The sequence below is a fragment of the Suricata suricatta genome, chromosome 7, assembly GCF_006229205.1.
Source record: "Suricata suricatta isolate VVHF042 chromosome 7, meerkat_22Aug2017_6uvM2_HiC, whole genome shotgun sequence".
Lineage (NCBI taxonomy): Eukaryota > Metazoa > Chordata > Mammalia > Carnivora > Herpestidae > Suricata > Suricata suricatta.
The window spans coordinates 22,706,394-22,730,755 of NC_043706.1; the positions used below are offsets into that span (position 1 = coordinate 22,706,394).

Consider the following 24,362-nt stretch of genomic DNA (forward strand, 5'->3'; position numbering starts at 1 on the left):
TCTGGCAAAACTATGGTACCAAAATCACAACCAGGATGCTGACACTGATGATAACAGTCAAAACACTGAACATTTCGAACACCAAAAGGAACCCTCAAGCTGCACTTTCACAGCCAGGCTCACGTCTCTCCCCCACCATGTCTATCACCCACAGTAACCAATAGGTCTGTGTTACACTTCCATGTTTTTAGAATTTCAACAATATTATATAAATGGAAGTATACAAGAATGGGCTGTGTTAGTGTTGTGTATTTTCATTCAGCTTAATTCTTTGGAGCTATCCAGGCTGTTGTATCAAGAATTTCTTCCATTTTATTGACTAGTACCCATGTGTGAGATCACAGAAAATATATATAAATAAATATATTGGGTCTCTGCCCCTGCCTTCTGGCAAAGAGCTGCTAAAGTTGTTACAAATTTCTAAGCAATAAGAACAGTAGGAGCATCTCTTGTTCTGATATTTGGTCTTTGACCCCATCCCTGACGCGGGGCTTTTCAAACCCTTGTAAATTCCTACATGGTAAGAGAACTGGAGGCAACTTTTATTCTAATGAGGCAACTCTAGGCAGGCTCCTGGATGGAGGCTGCTCACCAGAATAACCAAGCCCTGAGCAGAAGCTTGGAATATCCAGCTGTACCTCCTATGCCCCAAGGAGGGGAGAGGGGCTAAGAATGGAACTAATAATTGGTCATGCCCATATGGGGAAGCCTCCAAAAGTCCTAACAGCCCAAGGTTCAGAGTACTTCCAGGTTGAACACATCCACACTAGGAGGGTGGTGCACCCCAACTCCACAGAGACAAAAGCTCCCACATTCAGGAGCCCCTGCCAGACCTCACCCTATTTATCTCCTCATCTAGCTATTCATCTGTATCCTTAACATATCCTTTAAGAAACTCGTAAACATAAATGTTTTCCTGAGTTCTGTGAGCCACTCCAGCAAATTAATGGAAACTGAGGAGGGGGCGGAGGGAACCTCTAATTTCTGAGCAGTTGCTTAGAAACTCAGGTGATACTTGCAATGGGCATCTGAGGTGAATAAGTATATATGTGTGCGTTGTTGTACTGAGCCCTTAACCCATGGGATCTGATATTACCCCTGGGTAGACACTGTTAGAACTGCACTAAATAGTGGGACACCTAGCTGATGTCTGAGAACTGCTTACTGATGTGGTGAAAAATCTCTGAATGTTCGGTGACCATAAGTGTCAGAAGAGAAGAGATCTCTGTAAAGGTAAACAAGACGGACAAAGAGGATGAGGAAACGAGCAGGAAGGAAAACACAGAGACTTTTTGCTTTATGCCAGTTTGCTTTATTACAGTTTAATGATTCACTCTTTGAAGTCTATCTGGAGTGTTTGTGTGTTTTGGCTATTACAAAAAAAAAAAAAAAGCTGCTATGAACATTATATACAGATTTTGATGTGAACATATGTTTTCATGTCTCTGGGATAAATGCCCAAGAGTGCAAATGCTGGGTCACATGGGAGATGTGTGTTCAGTTTTATAAGAAACTGCCAAACTATTTTCCAGAATTGATGTACCTTTTACTTCCTACCCACAATGCATGAGTGATACAGCTTCTTAACATCTTCACCAACCATTTGGTTGGCTACTTTTAGCCATTCTGGTAGGTACATAGTGATTGCTCATTGTGGTTTAAATTTACTTTTCCCTAATGGGTAATGACAGTGAACATCTTTCTGTGTGCGTATTTGCCATCTGTAGTTCTTCTTTGGTAAAATGTCTATTCATGGTTTTGTCCACTTTCTAACTGTTTATTTTGCTTCTTTGTTTTACTGTTAAATTTTGAAAGTTCTATATATGTTGGATGCTGGTCCTTTATCAAATATGTGGTTTGCAAATATTTTCTTCTAGTCTTGTAACTTATCTTTCCATCCTCTTAACAGGATCTTTAGCAGAGTAAAAGTCCAATTTTGATAGGATCCAATTCATCAATCTTTTTCTTATGGGTCATGGTTTAGCTTATCAAGTGTAGGGCATTTTTAGAACCCCAGCTTCTCCTATATTTTTTTCTAAAAGATTTATAGTCCTGCCTTTTACATTTAAGTTCATGACCCATTCTGAGTTAATATGGTGTGAAGGTTAAGCCATGGTTTATTGTTTGGCCAATGAATGTCCAATTATTCCAACACCATTTTTTTTTAAAGATTATCCTTCTTCCATTAAACTGCTTTCTTCTAGATATTCTATTCTGAGTCTACCCCTCTATTAATACCATAAGCACACTATAAACACTCAATAAATACTTGTAGAAGAGAGTGAAGAATAGAATGCTCAAGTACACAGCCATGAGTGTGTGTGTGTGTGTGTATATATATATATATATATATATATATATTAGAAAAATGACCAGTCAGAGAGAATAACAGAAATCAGAGATATTGTTGGGGAGTGGCTGAAAGGCAGAGCTGCCACCTTGGAGCATATAGATAAATTAACTCAAGATACATCAAACACCTAAAGTAGGTCACTTAATGACCTAAATGTGAAGGTTTCAGAAGACAATATATGAAAATATTGGCATAACTTGGAGTAGACAAAGGTCTCTTAAAAAATAGAAAGCAATAATCATGAAAGAAAGTATTGATAAGAAAGTATTGATAGAATTGAAAATTAAGGGGCTCCTGGGCGGCTCAATTGGTTAAGCATCTGACTTCAGCTCAGTTCTTGATCTCGTGGTTAGTGGGGTCAAGCCCCGCGACGGGCTCTGTGCTGACAGCTAGCTCAGAGCTTAGAGTCTGTCTTCAGATTCTGTGTCTCCCTCTCTCTTTGACCTTCCCCTGCTCACACAATCTCTCTCTCAAAATAAATAAAACATTAAAAAAAATTTTTTTTTAAAAGAATTGAAAACTAAAATTTTCTGTTCTTCAAAAGACATCTTCAAGAAACTGAATAGGGAAGCCAAGGACTGGGAGAAAATATTTGCAAAGCATGACTATGGCGGCTATGATACAAAAAGAATCCCTATAATTCAGTAGTTAAAAGAAAAACAACCCAGTTAAAAACAAATGAACAAAATGTTTCAACACATTTCAAAGAAGATATACAAATGTCTGATAAGCACATATAAAAGTGTCTGACATCAACAGTCATCAAGAAAATGCAAATAAAACCCAGTGCTACACAACTATTATTTATTGCCACTATTATCAATTATTGTTATACCAGTAGAATAACTAAAATTTAAAAGACTGACAACATGAAATGTTGGAGATGAGAGGCAACCAAAACTCACATATACTTGTTAGGGACAGTGTAAAATAATATAACCTCTTTAGAGGAATGCTTTATAAAACTAAACATACACCTTTCCTAAGATCTTTTCCTAGATATTTCTAATTCTAGATACTTAACCATGAGAAAAACGTCTACAAAAAGACTTGGACAAGAACATTCATTGTAACTTTATTCATAACAGCCCCCAAACAGAAAAAGTCAGTTGATCATCCATATAAGGATGGATAAACAATAACGCTATCATACAATGGAATACCATTACATACATACACACAAATCACTAAAGGCACAATAATATGGATGAACCTCAAAAACATCTGAGTGAAAGAAACCAGTCACAAATGAGTACATACTATATGATTAATCTATAGTGGAAAAATAATTAAAACAGTGCCTTCCTTTAGAGGATGGGAGAGGAGATTAATGTTCAAAAGGGGCATGAGGAGACTTCTTGAGATATATACCTTAAGTAATGTTTTCTGTCTTGATGGGGTTTGCATCACACACATACATATGTTTGTCAGAACTCAATCCGTGCATTTCATTGTATGTAAATTTTACCTTAAAAAACAGAATTATATGTTCACATGCATTTGGAGAAACTCTGAAACTTACTTTGAAATTTATTTTTAAAAAGATGGATTGTATTGGTGGATGGACAGAGGGACAGACAGATGGATGTGGTAAAATGTGGTAAAGATGTGGTAAAATGAGCATACTAATGTGTGAACTAAAAGAATTCAGGGATGGCTTTACAGAGGTTCAGAGTAAAACATTTTTGAAATTGTACCGCCTGCTTGAAATTTTTAATAATAAAATGAAAAACTGGGAAAAAATAATTTTGGAATTAGATCAAACACACAATGGATCTCCCCCTGTCTAGTTTTCAAACCCTAAGGCTCTGTGGAAGTGGCTCAGTGGCTGAGATGAGTGGATGAAAATTAGACAGGAAGGACTAATGACACTACAGCAGCTCTACTTACACATACTTTCTAAAGCAGCATTTCATGCAAATAGCTTGAAGGACTCCAATTATGCAAAGAAATACATACACACACATACACACACACACACACACACACACAGAGGAAATCACTGCTGGCGCTGATGACAACTTCCAACCACACAAGTACCATGGGCCTCCATGAGTGACAAAACACCTGTCTTTTCCAGGAATGGCTGTGTAAAATACCCAAAGTGGTGCCTCATATATATCCTCATAGAAATGGAATACTTAAAGGACACTGAAGATCACTGGCTTACTACCTTGACTTTCCAGATGGGAAACTTGGGTCCAGCTAGGAAAGAGACTTCCAGGTGACAGGTCATCCCCCAAGCGTGGGGTTAACCAGGCACAGGCTCGTGAGGTGTCCAGTCCCCTGCCTGCTGGCTCTTCTGTAACACCGCATCCTGCCGTGATCCCCAGCACCCCTGAGGAGTCTTTAACGAGATTCTCTAGTTATTCTGGTGACAAGGCATTTGAAAAATAAGGTCTGTGCTTCATAAGACAAAATGCTTCAGAAAGTTCATTTTCTTCAGAGCAGCCTGTGAAAGATTATAGGCCTATTTTCTGATTTTGACATTTATTTGAAATTCAGATACTGTTGTATAACCTAATATGAGCTATGGAGATAATTAATATAAATGTGAATATCTCCAGGTGAAGTGGGAGAATGGAGGAAAAGGAATATTCTTAAAGTTCAAGCCACTTTTCTGTGCCACTTTACAGCATTCAATTGTCTGCTATTCTCAAACACAAAATTTGAACACTAAGCTAAAATTGCTCTCCTCTCTAAATCTCTATTACCTATTCTGCACAAAAAGCGTGTGGGCCTCCTTTAAATATGTGTGTCTGAGAAGCTGTGGGTAAACTGCTATTTAATGGAGGCTTGGAGTTGATCTTTCGGTGGAGTCAAGAGGCCTCTCAATTTAATTTACTTGAGGGTGAGCTGATACTCATGCCAAACGGTCCCTGGTAAGCTACCAATTTTATAATCCATGCAGTGCTGGGTCTTTCTGATACTTTTCAAACATCAAAATAACAGCTTGCCTTTAAGATTTTTCGCCTTTGTAGCAGAATCAAAGAAGGCCATCTCTCAAAGCTACGTATCTTTTTACTGACCCCTCCTGCCAAAGGTCTGGTAGGAGAGCAGACGGATATTAACAATGGCATTATGGTTCTCTCTTGAGTCACTGGGCACTTCTCATGTATTATCTCACATAGATGTCATCACAATCCAAGAGTGATACTATTTTGTAGAAAAGGAACATGAGGCTCCTGTTACACACACAAAATGGGGTACTGGGAAGAACCAGAAGCCCAAGTATAACCACAAAGCCCACAGTTTATCCACTGAGTTGGATGATGGAAAAACTTCAGTTTCCTCATCAAGACCCCTCACTCCTGTCCCCCTACTCCCGGGGCATTGAGCAGATTTTATCATCTGGTGCAATACGTGCTCTAACCCAGACAGGGGTTTCCAGAAGACGCACTGCCTTCGTGACCACTCACTCCTCTAACGTGCTGCCTCCTCCCTAAACCACCAGATCAACTGTCAATATGTGGCCTTTCGGAGGAGCAGAAGAGTGAAGGCAGAGTGTATCAGGACTCCACAGGTCGCACAAGACATAGGAGAAGGCCCACAGCTGCCCTGCACATAATAAGGAGATTTGCTATGTACCCACTTCAGGGTCGCTCAATCTGTTACAATCCCTGGGATTCTCCTGTGCCGCTTACTGCGTCAGCTCCACATCGTCTCCTGTGCAGGGATGGGACTGGGAGGCCCTCGCCACAGCCACAGCCAGTCTCTCCGCAGGAAGCAGCCACAGTGGCCTTTCTGAATCACAATTTCAGACACTGATAAACTGAACCTAGAGGCCGCCTACCTCGAAGTCGGCACATGAAAACAATGCAGCAGCTTCTGTGACGTTTGCTGAGCTGAAATCTAGGCAGAGATCCATTTTGGTGACCACGTACCCAGAAAGAACCAGCAAGAGCTCTGAAAAACAGGCACGAAGGGCAGAGCCGGCCCTCAGTGACAGCAAAGAAGGCGGAGGGCACTTCAGAACGGGGCAACACTCATTATTAGCCTTCATCATACACACAGAGCACTGCAACATTTTCGTTTGAGAGCTAATAAACGATTTCTCTTCTTTTAAAGGGACTGGGGAGGTTACTTTAAATTTGGAAACTCTGAAGGGGTAAAACTGATGTCACAGTCTTAAGAGGGCAGGAAGGAGAGTCTTAGGCTTAAATGACCAAAGAGACAAAGATCCTCTCTGAGCCCAGGGATATACCCCAGCAGGGTCCTCAGACGATACTGGGGAGCTCCCTGTCGGGAGCCTGCCAATAGCCCTGTGCATCACAGGTCCTAACACCCAGCTTCTAGATGCTTCTTCTCTTCCACTTCCCTACGCGGTCGTCTTTATTTTTATACCATATCATAAATTTATATCCTGCTTGTAAGCTGCCTTCAATTATTTAAGAGAAAGGTAAAAGATAAATCACAGTAATTCTTACTTTCTTCTCTGTACAGGGCTGAAAAAAAAGATGAATAAAATAAAGCTGTTCAAATTATATCTAAATAAGAATACTCGGTTTCTGTGTAAGGATCTGAATTAGTTGAAGTAGAATCACATTAACCACACTGGAAAGAATCTTCAAGACCATAAAGACAACCTTGGTTAGCTTGCAGAAGAGACAAAGGCCCCAGGAGAAACTCAACAAAAGTAGCAATGTTATTTGTAGGCACACAACAACTTTACAGCATGACGTGCATGCAACTGACACTTTCAAATGTTGAAAGGGGACATATTCCAACCACGTCTCTTGAGCCAAGTATTAGCGGATGGACACACACATCCCACTGCTTCATCAGAGCAGTTCCACTGTGCCAAATAACGTTTACTTGTGCAATGATTTAAAGATCAAGTCACATTTACGTACTTGTTTTCTGAAAATGAGCAAAAATGGAAAACTATAAGTGCTGATACTAACAATACAAGTGAAACAAAGATGGACATAAGTAAGGGTATAAAAGTGGTGGCTCACAGTCCACTGGACGGTTAAAGGAAATTGGCTGTTCCATTTAGCATGCACAGGTAACGGAGCAAAGTACAGACAGCCCCAATATCAAGGCCAAAATGTCTAAAGAGAGTCCAAGTGATGAGGCGATGTGACAGAAACTTTTTAAAAGATGACAAAAATCTTTTGATGAAAATTAGCATCAGAAGAACATTCCAGCAACTCAAATACAGAGCAAAGTGGTTCAAATGTCTGTTCGCCAGGTATACACCTTACTACAGAATCAGGGGAACTGGTTCCTTATTTTTAAAAAAGGACATTGGGGTGCCTGGGTAGTTCAGTTAGTTAAGCATCTGACTTCAGCTCAGGCACAGTCTACCCAGGTCCATTATCATAAGCTCGATATGGCCGATCAGGAGGCCAATGGAAGAGCTATATTATGGCAAGAGGCACGGACTGGCTAGCCAATGACAGGTAAGAGAGGCCTTACCATCCTATCAACCTAAGACAGGCTACTCAGACACAGGCTTCTCGGTGTGCCCATGATGGGTAAGAAGGATTGGCAGGTCTTCAACCTAAGAGAGGCAAAGTCCTTTCCTTGCCCATACCATCATATTCTGGAAGAAGCTCTTTTTGAATTAATAAAAAAGGAAGGACCTGTGGGAAGCTGCAAAGATTCAGCTGCTCAGCCATTTACTAGCTGAAAATGTCACTCCCTGAGGGGAGTTACAAAAATAAGCAGGGAAGCGCCACTCCCTGTCAGGAGAAGCCAGAAGAACAAAGATCAATCGCCTACAGGCAGGGTGGTATCGCCCTTCACCTGCTGTGCTAAAAACTTTAGTTTGTTTCCTTCTTTACCCTAGCTTGACCCTGTTTCCTAGCAACCAACCAGTCAGTTTCCCACCCTAAACCCTATATAGGTGTGGGTATTTTTTCTCAATAGAGGGACTTGATCAGAAACGCCTGTCTTGCTTCCACTCTCTGTGCTCCCTGCCCCCCAATTCTCTCTCCCTCTCTCAGGAACCCGCAAGGATCGACCGCCCCGCCAGCCGGGACGGTCATGACAGGTGACTATCCTAGGTGGGTCCAGCCCAATCAAGGGAGCCCTTTTGAAAAAGGCTTAAGTCTTATATAGGCACAGAGACAGGAAACATCAAAATTTTCCTACCGGCCTTAAAAAAATCAAAGAGCTACAATGTGAATTATCTATGGAGGGAGCTAGGTGGCAGGGTACTTACTGTGGGAGCCCCCTAGAAGCAGCCAAGGGCCACCATACTGTGAATTCTGCCAGAAACCGTATCAGACTAGATGAGACCCCAAGTTCCAGATGAGAATGTAGCTCCACTAGCACATAAATTTCAGCCTGGAAAGGCCGTGAAGAAAAAAGCCACCTGAGCTGTGGCTAGACTTTCTCACCTACAGAAACTGAGACAATAAATGGTTGCTGACTTAAGCCACTATGTTTGTGTTAAATACTATGCACCAAAAAGATGTATGTTCAATAACCACTGTTGAACAAATGGTTTCTCATTCATTTACATGCTTTGAGTAGTAAAAGCTACACATATCAAGCTTCCCAATACCAGTGAAATTCCTGATTATCTGACTAAAGGCTACTTTATCACCAATTCACAGGATTTGATATCCTAAAATATAAGGCAGTGAAAAAGGGGCACAATCATTTTAATCAAATAGTATATCATGGTAAAAATCAGATTCCAAAAGAAAATTAAAAAAGAATTAGGGCTCTTTCATTTCACTTTTCTGTTGTATTCTTAGCAGTCTAAATAAACAGCTGCATCACAAATGCTACAAGCATGGATTAAAAAAAGAAGAGAGGGGCGCCTGGGTGGCTCAATCGGTTGAGCGTCAGCTCAGGTCATGATCTCACGGTTAGTGAGCTTGAGCCCTGCGCTGGGCTCTGTGCTGACAGCTAGCTCAGAGCATGGAGCCTGCTTCAGATTCTGTGTCTCTTTCTCTCTCTGACCCTCCCCTGTTCACACTCTGTCTCTGTTTCTCAAAAATAAATAAATGTAAAAAAAAATTTTTTAAAGAAGAGAAAAGAATATCAGCACAGAGAATTTTGCCAGATGTGATGTGATGCTAAAAACAGGAAAACTTCCCTGATGTATTTTTAGAATTTTCTGAACATTTAGTTTGCCTTTGTTCAAATAATTCTTTTACTCTGGAGTACCTAAAATATAATTCTAGACAGAGGTTACATGTTTGAAGACAGAAATAAGTCCACCAAAAAATAAAAATGAATATCTGGAGGTGAGTATAGAAGATACTCAAAGCAAGAATCAGAATATAAAACGTGACACCACGGCAATCCCACAGGTTGTAGGAATACCATGCTGGCAGACAGCCAAACTCCACCCCCCCACGCCATGCCACGCCCCCCCCCCGAAAATTCTCACAGCTTCCCTCAAAACTTCTCTTCCAGGACATACACTCAGAGGACATACAATCTGTATACATGGCCTGAGAGCAGGCAAACAAAACTGAAACGACATGCCTGCAAGAAATTCACTCCAAAAAAGCATTTCTCCCTCCATTTTGTCTCCTCTTTTCCTCCTCAGCGGCCGACACAGGTAACTCCTCCTCCACCAACATACAATTAATCCACACCCTTGACAACCTCAAGACAGGAAGGACTCAAGATGGCACAGCCCTGACCTGAAGCTACCCACAGCTTCCGGGAATGACCCCAACGCCCACGACAAGGGAGGTGTCACTTAGCCATTCCAGAGACCCACTACCATCTTTCTGTTAAGGATATGGTACTGTTGGTCCCCTAGTAATTTCTAATATTAGGAAATGCACACGGAACATGATTTTGTAAAACACCAAATTCCTGACTTTTATTTTCAAGGAAATTAGCTTTAAATTAAATGGATTCATCAACATAACAATCAGGAGGATTAGGGGTGCCTGGCTGGCTCAGTTGGTAAAGCATGTGACTCTTGATTTGGGGGTTGTAAATTCAAGCCCCATCTGGGTATAGAGATTACTTAAAAATAAAATTATGGGATCAGAGGAGAAAAGCAAGAATTCCTGTGAAGCATTTTATTCCTACAGCATTCTTGAGGCTTTAGGGATGAAAAATAAATAAAAATAAATAAAAAATTTTAAAAACACACCCACATTGCTGGTAGTATTAACCTTTTACCCAAAGCAGACTTTAGCATTTGCTCTTTGATCTAATAAAATATAACCAATGAGTTTGGAGTATTTCTAGGATACGCGGCCATCCTCCTGGGACACATGCCACCATCCCACATCAAACAAAACCTTTTTCCTGGGCATCTGATAGTAGCTACGTCATTTGAAAAGACATCTCATAGGTGACTGACTAGTTTTACAAGGGCAAGATAATTTATCACAGAGTGAGGCCTCATCAGTAAATAGCAAAGCTGATTGAACATTGACCTTCGGTTATTGTGATGATTAAATGTGGGGGGAAAGAAAAAAAGAATGCCTGGCTGGGTGGCTCACTCCATTGAGTATCTGACTCTTGATTTCAGCTCACGGTTAATGAGCTCAAGCCCTGCTTCAGACTACGCTGACAGTGTGGACCCTGCTTGGGATTCTCTCTCTTCCTTTCTCACTCTCCGGCCCTCCCCTACTCATGCTCACTCGCTCTCGCTCGCTCTCTCTCAAAATAAATAACTTAAAAAAGAATCTTTAGTTTCCATTCATTTTTATAATAGCAACATATGAAGCCCAACAAAGAATTTATGTATTATAACATATATACCATTAACATTGTTAAAATAGTTATGTTTGAGAAAATACATATATTCAGGAAAGAAAAGTAAACAAGTATTTACCATGATCATTATTAAGATAGTATTTTTGAGAAAAACAGAATATATAGAAAAGGCTAGTAAATCTGGGAAGTATGTAGGATATCTATGAGAAGCAGGTTCCAGAACAGAGTACCAAAATATGGGCAGCCCCCACTCATTCATTCAACAAACAGGGGCAATGCCAAGCACTGACGGGTTCTAGAAAATGTGAGCTAGCCACGAAACACTGTGGCAATATGCAGAAAGCAGAAATACACAGAAAGCAGACTGGAGTGCTAGATCCCATAAAGATTACCAGTCAGTGGTGGCCCAGGGACTCCAGGAACCACTGGCAGAGATGATCAGAGAAAGCCCCCTCAAAGAGGTAAGCTTTGGAGAATTTCTGCCACATAGACAGGTTTAGGACCTGTGTAATGGAGTGCAGCATCTTCAACACCAGAAAGACAAGTCACTGCTGCAGAAGCATCCAGGGAACAGCTCCCACCAGTTCTGTGTGAATTCCATGCAGAAACTTAGTACAAATGACAAGCTATGCCAAAGACAGCTGCCGAGAAAAGAAAGAAGACACATAAAGGTACACAAGGTAGAACATACACACATCAAAGCAAATCTAGCAAAGAGCTTTAGCTTCCTGGGAATGGAGACAATTCATGAGATAGAAAACAGCATGCCATGAAAACAAGTTAATTAGTAAAAAAGTTATCTGCATAGTTAAAAAAAAAAAAAGGAAAGATAATTCTGCTGAGTCTCTAAAGAAAACACTGAAACTATTTTATTTTTTCTATATAACCAATATCCATGAAAACAATTACTTATCCATAAAAGTTGGATTTTCCTTTGGAACCAATGAGGTATATTATTTTCAAACTCTGAATTTCTCTTTCCCAATATCATCAAGTTCTCACCTAGATACATAAAAATAATAAAAATACAATTTATTTAAAAATCTGTTTTAAATAAATTTTTGAAGTTACTATTCTAACAAATTTTCTCTAGAATTAAAATTATTGGGTGCTTGCATCACCCAGCTGGTTAGGCATCCAGCTCTTAGTTTCAGCTCAGATCATGATTTCATGGTTTGTAAGTTCGAGGCCGCCATCAGGCTCCTCACTGACAAGGCAAAGCCTGCTTGGGATTCTCTCTCCCCCTCTCTCTCTCAACCCCTCCCCAGCCCACTCTCTTTCTCTCTCTAGAAATAAATAAATAAACTTTAAAAAAATAAAAGTAAAAAAATAAAATTATCATTGTTCTTCTGAAAATATGAACAGATTTCACTGATTGATTACCAAGAGAACGTGTCAATTTCCCAAAAACCTTTCTTCTTGGTGGGAAACAACCTACGGTCTCTAGGTAAGTTATAAAATCACTTATAACAGAGTAAATACTTTACAACCAATTGTTTTTTTCATTTTAGGACTTTAGCCATTGTAAGAACATAAAACAGAAGGTAATGGAACACGACTTCCAGAAGGAAGAAACCGAAGTATTATTTGCCACACATCACTGTCTAGAAAGCTCAAGTGAATTGACAAGCTATTGGAACAAATTAACAGGGTGCTCAAGGAAATAAATTTAAAATTTCTAAAAAAGCAGTAATATTTTTCAATCCCAGCAATAACCAACAAGAAATAAAGCTATAACGAAAACAAAATCTTTTATAATAACCAAGTAGTCCCCCCACCCCCTTATAAACAGTTTCACGTTCCACGGTTCTAGTGAGCCTCAGCCAGCCATGGCCCAGAGATGACCCTCCCTCTGACATACGGTCAGGTCAGTAGTAGCCTAACAGACACCACAAGCACACATCATTCACCTCACTTCATCAGGAGAAGAGTACAGGAGAGGAAAATTCTGAGACAGACACCACATTCACATAACTTTTATTATAGTATACTGTTATAACTATTTTATTTTATTAGTAGTTATTGTTAAGCTTTCCCTGTGTCTAATTTATAAACTTTATCATAGGTAGGTATATATAGAAAAAAATCATAGGATACATAGGGTTCAATAGAGTCTATGATTTCAGGTGCCTGCTAGAGGTCTTAGACCAAATTCCCCAGAAACAGGGGGGAAATACTGCATATAAAAAGGCCTACATGAAGCAAATTACAAAAGTTTATAAAGAGCCATGAAAGAAGATCAGAATAAATAGAAAGAGAGATATGCTGAATGGGAAGAATGAATAATATAAAATGCCAGCTCTATCCCAATTATTTTAATGTAATTCCTAATGGAAATTTCTCTGGAGTGTGAGAGAAAAGTTAAGGGGACTTGAAATACCACCTAAGTTCATCTGAAAAATTAGACAAGTGACAGAAGCTAGGAATTTTGTGAAAAATAACAAGAAAAAAGCAACAATAAAAACAGGCAAAAAAGGGGCACCTGGGTGGCTCAGTCAGCTGAGCATCTGACTCTTGATTTCAGCTCAGGTCATGATCTTGTGGTTCATGGGATCGAGACACACATTGGGCTCTGTACTGGCAGCACAGAGCCTACTTGGCATTGTCTCTCTCTCCCTTCTCTCTCTGCCCCTCTCCTGCTCATGCTCTCTCTCCAAATAAATAAACCTTTTTTTCTTTTAAATAGTGAAAGAACTGACACAGCAAATAGATTCCGAGATATTTTGAAATTTAATATAGATTCTCGCAAATGAATGTAAAAATAAGTTATATAAGACATGGTGCTAAGAAACTATTTGCGAGAAAAATGAACTGATCTTCACATGATATGCCAAAACAGACTGTAGAGAGTTCTGTAAAATTCTGTTACATTTTTAAAAGCAAAAGAAAACAAACAAAAACAGAAGAAATATTGGTAATTCCTTAACTGATCCGGGGTTAAAAATGACTATTATACAAAAGAAGTAAATGAAATAAATGAACAGAAGACACATAAGTTTGACCATATGAAAATTTAAGACTGCTGATGTTTGTACCCATCAGAAAATCTGAAATTTTTAAAAAGAAATTGGGGAAATCTCTACAGTGAATGACATGACTAACCAGCCACTGTTTACTGGGGCTCTGGGACAGAATGTCAACTCTTTGAAATGCTGATGGTCTTTTCAACATTCTATGCCATATAAATAGTTGTTTTACATCATTTTAAATACAGATCTGGAAACCACAAGCATACATTTTATTTCAAAAACAAATCTGGGCTTTTGAAAATAGTTTCCTTGCCCATAGAGTTATGAGATCCCACATATGTGAAGAAAGATCTTTGATCTTAGAAACAGTTTGAAAAAACTCAGAGCTTTCAGTTTACACTGGTATGAAGTAAAGTCTCTGAGACTTTTAAAAAACCATCGGCCTGCCATGTCTTTGTTCTTCCAAAGAAAAAACAATCTTATTTTAAAACTCTAGAATGATATATTTAGAACTAAGATTTTTTTTTCCTCCACTCTGAGCTTTCTTACAAAAAGCAACCTTACTTTTTAGCTTGTTTTAATCCCAAAGGAGACAGTATCTGAAAAATAAAAATAAAACACGATCAGAAAGAACAGTTGAAAATTTATGGTTCAAATACAATTACGCCTCTGTAATTTTTCATATTGAGTCATACAAGAGCTCTGTGCGGAAGAAATAGGTGCAGTGTTTCTCTAAGTTTGCACTAGTAGGGGTAGCACCTCTCAGGAACAGCACAGTGTGAACAATAAAGTCTCGTCTCTCTCGTCTCTGTAAAGGCCAAATACATGCCTCAAAGCTATTATAGAAATGGAATCAAATGCACGAATATGCACAATGTACTAGGCTTCTTGTACATGTAAGCACTAAGGCTTTCTATTTGATAGTATAACTAAAAAACGAGGTCAACATTTGCACATCAAATGTTCATTTTTTTTACTTTCTACTTTGATAAATACTACATATTCTCTAATTATATACAATTTCTCCAAAACTTACCCTGTAGAATAATGAAAAACTCATTCATGACACTTCTACATAATGAAATCAGTTGATGTAATTTTATTTCACCTAATAGCATTGCTATAGTACTTAAAAAAGGGATTTATATTATAATCATTAATTGTTCATGTTAATTTTTACCTAAAAACATTTGCTCAGAAAAAACAGTTTGAAATCCTTTTTATCCGAATGATATCTGTTCATTTAATTAAGTCAATTCTAAATTTCAATACTGGTCAAAAAATAACATCAGTATGTAAGTGCAAGACACAAAGAAAAAACAACAACACATCTATAAATAAAATCCAGCAAACCAGAAAGCTTCAACACTCTTAAGGAGAAACATCAACACAAAACACCTGCACATGATTACCCTGCTGATTAACTATGGCTCCTTCCCTGGCACTTGCTGACTTGTCATTCCTACTTGCCCTCTATCCAGTTTCCAGGAGAGCACTTGTTTCCCTTTCTAGCCTACGCTGTAACAAAGGATGAGATGGGGACAGGACGGAAATGGAAATGGAACCTATAAATGTATGAGTCACTTAAAGCACCAAAAACCCATAACGTGAGGACACTGATTTGGAAGTAGCAATTTTGGACAACTACGTCTTACTAGAGTACAGTCACATATGTTCCCACAAGTCAAATGGCAACAGATGGTCACATGACTAAGAAACCAAATGAGGTCCATCAACTTCAGAGAAATCATTACCTCATCATAAAAATTATAAAAGAGCAATATCAGATCCTAACCTGAATTTACCGATACATGGCAAAGGACAAGGGTTCCACATTACCACACGATAAGCACAGCTCATCTGTCAAGACCGCAAATTTTGACTGAATCATTTATTTCCCGCTGAGGAGATACATTCATTTTTAAAACTATTTCCCTGATATTAAGTGGTTCACAATTATTTTGTTATAAAAACCAGTATCAAGTTCTGACATCATCATCACTACCCCACCACCATCTCCACCATGACCACCGTGCATATAATTTACTAAATACTCATTATTCCACCTGAAACTACACTAAGTTCTTTATACACATTATCTCATCTACTACTATTGTCAATAAACTTGGGAATTTTAAGTCTTTACTCTCAGACTTTAAAAAATTAATCTAACGACACCTGGTGACTCAGTGGGTTTAGTGTCTGCTTCTCAATTTTTCCTCAGGTCATGATCTCACCATTCTTGAGATGGAGCCCCACGTTGGGCGTGGCACTATGCATCGAGGCTGCTTGGGATTCTCTCTCTCCTCTCTCTCTCTGCCTCTCCACCATGTGTGCACATGCACACACACACTCTCTCTCTCTCAAAATAAATAAATATAAAAATTTAATCTATAATTATTCATAGATAAATAATGTATATGGTAATGAAATTCAAATGTTATAAAAGGGTAAACAGTGAAAAGTAAACTTCCACTGCCTCCTATATCTCCCTATAAACATTTTATGTGTGTTATACAATGTACCCTTCTCTCCGACAGACTTCATTTTTACATTTTACATTTGGGTTAGCATACTGTTCTGTATCATATTATCACTGGTTAAGAATTTACACTGGTAATATTCCACAGAAGTAGTGCACCTGGATCCGCCTCGTTGTTTTAAATGGTGCAGAGTGTCCCACATCCCATCTCACAGAAGCCCCACCATGTATGCATTCAGCCACGATATGACAACGTTTTGTTAAAATGAATACATCTATTTAAAAAACACTCTTGTATGCATATGTTTGCATACACATTCTAGAATTTCTGGGATAAACTCCTAGACGTTGAATTGCAAAGTCGAAAGGTTTATACATTTTAAATCTGCACAGATAGAAGCAAATGGATTTCCCAAGTGGCGGCACACCAGTGACAAGTCCCACCAATGAGCCCCACCAACAGTTATGAGTGTCACACTCCCTGCACCCTTTGTAGCACCATACATCTCTATGCTGCCAAAAAGTTTTACTAAAATGAAATTACAATAAATAATATTAAGAAGATTTAAAAAAAAAAAACCCTTCTGACTTAAAAAAGTCCTACTTTGTGCAAAGAATTGTAGATTAAATCGCCATCCATGAAATCAAAGAGTTTAAACATATGAAATTGGAACACCACAGCATTCACAGTGAAACACAGAAATACGTTTATAAAAGAACATATGATTAACAGGAGAAGAGCCATCAGGTCCTGCAGATGTACATGAGGAGGAACAGCAAATACAGACGACACCTGGGAATGCATTCATGGAAGAGGTGAGACTCCAATTGGTTATTCAATAATTAAGTCAAGTTCAGACAGTCAGAAAAGTACAGGGAAGAGACAACGGATGGTATACATACAAGAGGAGTCAAAACAATACTTAATGCTGTATGCTACTGGTCTAATACCTGGCTAGGGATTGCTCAAAATACCAACAGGCCAGTCAGACAAGGGAAGCCAAGCAAAAGCCAAATAGCAGTTTTACAAGTAACAGTGGCCAAAAACAATTTCTAAAATTCAATGATAAATGGAGACCAGCAATTAAGAAAGGATCCAAATGATTATATCCTTTAAGCAAGATTCAAAACCTAGTGAGAGAGGACTTTCCTTACACATTTTATAGATTCACTACAGGACTCTTTTGAAAATATCATAATATGATGATGTTGCTCAAAATAAAAGGAAATCAAAACTGATACTCTAACTTCACCACTCTGTGTTTTATAATCTTGCTGATAACTGCAATTCAATCATTTCAAACCTGAGACAGCAGCAAACTCCAGCAAAAACAAGGGTTTTGAAAGTAAAAGTCATGGGTTCAAACTGCACCCACCTTAACTAGCAAGTCATTTAACCTCACAAAACCTCATCTGCACAATGGTAACAAATGCTATCAGATGAGACCTATATATCTGTATGGATATAGATGATATTTAAACACACACACACACACACACACACACAGAATCTGCATACAGAATCTAGCTGGGTGTCTCGCACACAATGAACGAGCTTTCCACTCCTTTCTTTTTCTTCCCTTCTCATCTATTTCAAGTAAAACCAAAACTATAGAACCTTTTAAATACTGACTGGTCCTAGGCACATCTTTTAGTGTTCTCTAATTCCATTGACATAATCCCATCAAAGCAGTAAAAAAAAAAAAAAAAAAGTATTGGTGACAAAGAATATCTAAATTCAAAAAGAAGAATAGTACATTTTAGAAATTGCCAATACAAAACAAAAAAAGCATTGTAAATAAATCTAAGGACATATAAGAAAGTGTTTATTAGCATAACATTCTTGATTTGATCTATAAACCTAAGAATTGTTCATTTTGTTGAATAAAAGTAAAGGCCTAATATCTGTTCTCTTATATTCCTTAATACTGAATCAACATGTTTTTAGTATAATTCATCCATTGTCTAAGTCTAATCATCTTCCCCATGAGCATTCACCCCACTTGCCCTTCCCATATTCTCATAACTGCTCTGACAGAGTATCACGGGTAATATACTGATGAACGGTGTTGAAACCATGTAATATTGACCTTGTTTTCTTCGTTTCCTCTGACTCTAAAATAGCTTATACCCAGCATAACACAGATATATACCTCTGGGTGTATTAAAAGTAAGGATCTCTGAGAAAGCATGGTTTTAAATAAAGCCACTTAAGTTAATTTGAGGAGCTCAGCTACTTTAGGGATGTCATCAATCATCAAAACCAGCCAGAAAGTGCTAGAATAGCATCTTCCAAACTTCGCATAAATAAATTTGTGAGTTTCTTAACATTCCATGCTTTCAATTAGCCTTTCTATAGCTCTGCTCATTTTTTTATAACCACATACTTCTTCCTATTGATTCTTAGCACTTATATATTGGCAGGAAACCACTGCCAAGTTAATAGAATGCCATGCATTTATGCAGTGCTTTTAATTAAGTCATTTTGGAATCTCCTTAGCATTCTGATGAAGATGATATGTTGTCTTCCTTGAAATGAGCAGAGTTGAATTTGTCTTTGTATTTCTAGTACCTGGCCCAGTGCCTGCTACATAGTAGGTAAGCAGAATCCATCACAAATCGCCAGAGTGACACAGTCCTGGGTTTCAATCCAGGCTCCAGGACTTTCCAAATCTAACTTGGAATCTGAGCAACTCATGTGACCTCTCAGTACTTTAGTTTCTTGTCTGAAAAATGGGAATGAAGAATATCCCTTTCACAGAGTTTCTGTGTAAACTAAATGAAGTAATGTATTTAAAGTCATTTGTAGGGTAGCTGGTACATAAGGGCTGGAGAAATTGTAGATGAGTTTCACTAAACCATACATATTCCTCACACAAATCATCTCTGAGGTCGTGAATTACATAGGTAATATCAGACAATAGATTCAGAGTAATAACTCCCTTAAGACCAGTGATTATAGAGAGGTGAGTACTAGGCTCTAATAAGCAGCAAATGTTCTATGGAATTCACCTTGATCATTTTAGAATAGTTCCCACACGTTGTTTCATGGTCCAATTCTGTAAATTTTGATCTCACAGTTCCTATAGACTCAACCCTACTATGACTCATTAACAACTATACTGTGTCCTAGGCCAGCTAATCACTAGTCCTCTATGTAGCTACGTCCTTCCTTGTACCTAGCCCTGGATATTCCATACTGGTCCTAACATTTCCAAAGAGAAATAGGGATGAATTTCAGTGAAACTAAGTTTCAGGGTCAGGTAAGTGGAAATGCCAGCCACCAGGAGAACACTATGTTTTGAACCCTTCTGTGTGACCACAAAATCCCAAGAAGTTTAACAAGTATAATATGGCAGGCTGGACACAGGGGAAGCAGTGACATTTCAATGCTCCTAGAAGATGTGAAACATGGCTCTGGTGAATCTCTCATTATGAAAATCTAAATACAAAGCATTTAAAACTAAAACTCATTAATCTATAAACACACCTTGAAAGAGACAGCATTAAAATGAGAAAGACCATGATAAATTCAGCCAAGCAAAATAAGAGAGATAATGAAATCTTTTATCTGAAGACCATCTAAGTATGAACCTGAAAACATCAGCGTTCAAAGAAATGAGTCTAAAAACTATTTGGGATAAGATTATAAATCAACAAATACTGACCAAACATCTACTATAATAATGCAAACATTTCAAGGTCTTATAGAAGTTACAAGGTATGTTCAAATAAATACTTGCATAAATACTGGTAGCAAACAGCCAAATCTAACTACCCAACAGAATAGTAGGAATGACTTTATCTCTAGGGGAGACTAGAGTCATAATCCAAAGGGGTCTGTTAATGAACATGTAATTTCTTTCATGTCACATGTTTCTGATTTTTTCCTAATACATAATAACCCTATATTTGTTGCAATTATATTTACAATGAAACATCCATTTAAAAATCCCTCTCAAAAATAAACATTAAAAAATTGTTAATTAAATTTAATTAAAAATTTTTAATTAAAAAAGGAATGCCTGGGTGGCTCAATTGGTTAAGCATCCAACTGACTCAGATAATGATCTCGTGAATCATGGGTTCAAGCTCCGTGTCAGGCTCTGTCCTGGCAGCTGAGCCTGGGGCCTACTTCAGATTCTGTGTCTCCCTGTCTCTCTGCCCCTCCCCCACTTGTACTGTCTGTCTGTCTGTCTCTCTCTCTCTCTCTCTCCCCCTCTCCATCTCTCTGTCTCTCACTATATGTATATATAAATATAATGTGTGTGTGTATATATATGTATACATATTTATCTCAAAAATAAACATTAAAAAAATTTTTTTAATCCCTCAACAGTGGGGCTCAGAAAACATTCAAGGTCAGTGTAACACACTTAGGTGGTGGAAGATGGCACACTCTGAAATGTGCTTCTCAACACACTCCACTGTCCTCATACACTCTACTATGCTTCTCTTCCATTTAGCTGTTCCTGAGTCATAGCCTTTATAATAAGGTAGTAATAATAAGTAAGGCACTTTTATGGGTTCTGTGAGCCAATCTAGCAAATTATTGAATCTGAAGAGGGGATTAATGGTAACCTAAGATTCAAGCTGGTTGGTGAGAAGTATGGGTAGCAACCTGGAATGGTGACCAGCATCTGAAGGGGTTGGGGGGCGGTGGGGGCCTGGTGGGATTGAGTCCTTTCCCTTTGGAGACTGAGCTAAATCTTGGTAGCTAGTACAGAACCAAATTTAACTGTAGAATACCCAGTCAGTATCTGAAGGGCTGGAAAACTGTTTAAATAGGGGGTAGAGAGTGCAAAACAAGCAAAGGACACATTTGGTATCAAAATTTTATGAGTGAAGACAGCTCACAGCCACGTCAAACACGGCCGACAATGATTATAGTCAAGAGACAACGGTGAGTTTGTTCTAGATTTCACTCACATTCTTGATTTTGCACCATCACTCTAATGTGTGGAGAAACTGAACAATGTAAAGCACATGAATGATTGTGAAAATTGATGGGCTAACAAATTTTTAAAATACTGTACCAGGTGGCCAACTTCAATGTACAGAAGATTTATTTTCTATCAACTTCACTACAAGCTGGATGGCAGCCCTAACATGTTTTATAGCAACAAAGTTTACAAGAGTGGGCGAAAGTTCATGAAGTCATGGTGTAGCTGAAACATGGCCCTCTATCACCCCAGAACCTTCCCACACATAAAGCAGGACAATTTTGGAAAGGTGTGCTCTAATCTTGCAGCCCGGAAGGAAGTAGCACTAAAGATGTTCCCTCCCTCTAACTTCTCTGACAAGACAGTCCCTCAGTTCAAGACCAGGAATGGTGAATTTCACCATGGCTGCCCTCCACAGCAAGAGATGGCTAGGTAAGGTTTATAAAAGAAACAGTAGTGGGGAAAGAAGAGTTCTTTAGAACACAAAACCGGGCTCACTGTTCTAGGCCTTGGAGCTGCAGTATAAGGTATTCACAACTAAAACGGCTCAGAAGCTGTTTTTACAACAATTAAGAACTTACTGAATTATTCTTATTACAAGATAATCCCTAACAAAAGGTATGTCATATCTTAAAAGCCAAAAGGAATAAAATAGAAGCCACCAAGACACTTAACATACTCTACCATCATTTACTTCAAAACTACGAGAGTAATAAAGAGCTGTAGGCAGAGGTGTGACAGACAGGGAGGGCTGACTTAGGAAATCAAGGCAGACATTGATTCCCCCCACGCTCCTATGGGAGTTCTTTAGAACACAGCTTAGCCAGAACCTGGGCCTCCTGAATCTCAAGATGTTAAAGTTTCATAACATGACACTGCCAATGACGAGGCTAACACAGGATCCTAACGGAACTGAGGGGGGCATCCTACCTGCATATCATTCATGCTCAAAACTAACAGAGCAACACGACTACTCTGAAAAAACCACACTATTATTCTCTAGACCAATTTCTCAACTATCTAAGCCCACAATGGACTGAGGGGAGAGGACGTAAGTGAGAAAGACTAAGCAGCCTCCTGCTATAATTACAACAATTTCCTATATAATGATAGGCAGACTCTTCCCAATTTATTTTCTTACAACTTGAGAAGGGGATATTTAATTCCGGCCTATCCTGAAATCTAGGAAAAATGGAAGTCTGATTTAACAGCAACAAAAATAAAAGGTATACAATTAGTTATTTTAAGATCTAAAATTACTAAAATCAGTATTTTTAGGTGATTTGCAAAGACCAGTATGAATTTGAAAGACTTTTTATTATGTAAGAACAGACCCCTTCTTCAAGAAGATGTGGTTTATATATACAATGGAATACTAAATGGCAGTGAGAAAAAATGAAATCTGGCCATTTGTAGCAATGTGGATAGAACTCGAGAATGTCATGCTAAGTGAAATAAATCAGGCAGAGAAGGACAAATACCATATGTTTTCACTTATAAGTGTAACAGGAGAAACTTAACAGAGGACCATGGGGGAGGGGAAGGGAAAAAATAGTTGGGGAGAGGGAGGGAGGCAATCCATGAGAGACTCTTGAATACTGAGAACAAACTGAGGGCTGAATGGGGAGGGGGAGAAGAAAAGGGGGGTGATGGGCATGGAGGAGGGCACTTGTGGGGATGAGCACTGGGTGCTATATGAAAACCAACTTGACAATAAACTATAAAAGAAAGAAGAAAAAAAAGAACAGTTCCCTTCTATCCCCTGCCTGATCTCTGAAGGGGATAAAACTTTCCAGTCTGCTACTAAAAGTCAGCTGGACAAACCAGGAGTCAGTATGTTTCAGTAAAGCCCAGAATAGCATCAATGCCCATCAAGTGGAAATCAACACAAGGCAAGGGGAGATGCAGGTGTAGCTGTCCCCTGCCCGTACCCCCAACTTTCTATCCTCACGTGAGGCAGACTGCAGGCTGACGCCAGGATGAAAGGCAAGAAACGAGGAAAGAATGAAAAGGTCAACTCAGAGCTGAATGGCATGCAGGGACGCAGGCTGCAACCAGAAACCCTACGGGCGATCTTCACCATCCACAATGTGACCTTTTCTATGTGTTCCTCTCTTCGCCAACCAGCTTCACAAACTATGATGATTTCACATCAAATAACCAAAAAACTGAAATAATAACTGGCACCATTAGCACAGAACGTATTAAAAGAAAGAGTAAAAAAAAAGTTAGTTTTTCCTTCCTTCCTTGTTTTTCCAGTGTGGGAGTTAACTCAGCTGAGCACTAGAAAAACACGATCTCCCTCAAGAGCGTTAAATGTGCCATCACCCCAGCATAAGGGACCAGGCTAAGGAGCAGGTGCACCTGTGAGGGGCCTGGGCTGATTTACCATTCTCATGATTCTCTTTCACAAGCTTGTCAGTATTTCATGTGTGTAATGCCCTTAATACCAAGTCTGGCTACCACAGTGGTCAGCTGCAATAACTAGCATATGTAGAGCTTGAATATTTAGAGCTAGTTATCAGAGGCTGGTATGTAAATTATACAAAGTATATGTAAATAGGTCTCTAATTCAAAATGATGCCTCTTGGGAAAGAAGAGGCAACACCCCATCTGCATGCTCCCCACACTCTGAGCATCTGATGGCACTTGCACGTGGAGATGCAGTAATGCTCAGAGCAAACACTGTGCTCTGTGATTCACTTGGGGTCTCCCACGTGGCTGATGTCCTCTGGGCCCAAGTTTCTAGAGAAGAAGAGTGACAAGCCCATCAGCCCTAGCACACAAAGCCTTAACAAAGGTGGCAGAAAAAGAGTGAGAAAAGGGAGAAGCCTGGCTATTTGCTCAGCAGCCCCAGGCCCGGCCAACCTCTAGTCCCTGTTGGCGCCAGTTGGGAGGGAGGAGAAACCTGACCTGTCCTTGATAAGGACCTCCAGGAGGACTCGAAGCAGCCACTGGAGCCCAGGGGA

At 39.1% G+C, this 24,362-nt stretch overlaps 1 protein-coding gene across 6 annotated transcripts in view; it reads right to left on the reverse strand.

The window, feature by feature from the left end:
* FARS2 (phenylalanyl-tRNA synthetase 2, mitochondrial) overlaps window positions 1-24,362 on the reverse strand; it is a 511,516-nt gene that overhangs the window by 411,568 nt on the left and 75,586 nt on the right. The window contains exon 3 of one of the 6 annotated variants that reach the window (XM_029944534.1): window positions 14,533-14,567. The exons of the other annotated variants lie outside the window; for them this stretch is intronic. The gene's annotated coding sequence lies outside the window, so the exon portion shown is untranslated. The remainder of the gene's footprint in view (window positions 1-14,532; window positions 14,568-24,362) is intronic. 6 annotated transcript variants of the gene reach the window in all.